The sequence below is a fragment of the Notamacropus eugenii genome, chromosome 3 (assembly GCF_028372415.1).
Source record: "Notamacropus eugenii isolate mMacEug1 chromosome 3, mMacEug1.pri_v2, whole genome shotgun sequence".
In the NCBI taxonomy this organism is placed as follows: domain Eukaryota; kingdom Metazoa; phylum Chordata; class Mammalia; order Diprotodontia; family Macropodidae; genus Notamacropus; species Notamacropus eugenii.
The window spans coordinates 114,643,932-114,644,583 of record NC_092874.1 but is presented as its reverse complement, the minus strand read 5'-3'; the positions used below and the strand labels follow the sequence as shown (position 1 = coordinate 114,644,583).

Here is a 652-nt window from a genome sequence, read left to right as displayed (position 1 = left end):
TTGCTTCAGCAGCACATGTACTAAAATTGGAATGATACAGAGAAGATTAATATGGGTCCTGCATAAGTGATGACATGCAAATTCATGAAGCATTCCATATTTTTGTATACCTAAAGAATCAAATAAAAACTAGTAGAAAGAATTAATAACTTCAGCAAAGTTGCAGGATATAAAATAAAACCACATAAATCATCAGCATTTCTGTATATTATCAACAAAACCCAACAGAAAGAGAGAGAAAGAGAAGTTCTATTTAAAGAAACTGCAGAAAATATAAAATACTTGAGAGTCTACCTGCCAAGGAAAACCCAGGAACTGTGGGAACACAATCACCTTTCATATAAATAAAATCAGATCTAAACAATTGGAGAAATATTATTGCTCGTGGGTAGGCTGAGCCAATAGAATAAAAATGACAATTTTACATAAATTAATTTATTTGTTCAGTGCCATAACATTCAAACTACCAAAAAATTATTTATGGAGCTAGAAAAAAATAATAAAAAAAATTTATCTGGAAGAATGAAAGGTCAAGAATATCTAGTAATACCAGATCTCAAACTATATTAAAAAATGGTAATCATCAAAACAATCTGGTATTGGCTAAGAAATAAAAGTGGTGTATCAGCAGAATAGATTAGGTACACAGCAG

General features: G+C 30.2%; 1 non-coding gene across 1 annotated transcript; it reads left to right on the top strand.

Annotated features, from left to right (window-relative positions):
- On the top strand, positions 1 to 104 carry LOC140497866 (U6 spliceosomal RNA). The gene has a single exon (XR_011964877.1). It is a non-coding gene; the product is annotated as a U6 spliceosomal RNA (small nuclear RNA).
- Positions 105 to 652: the final 548 nt, after the last annotated feature.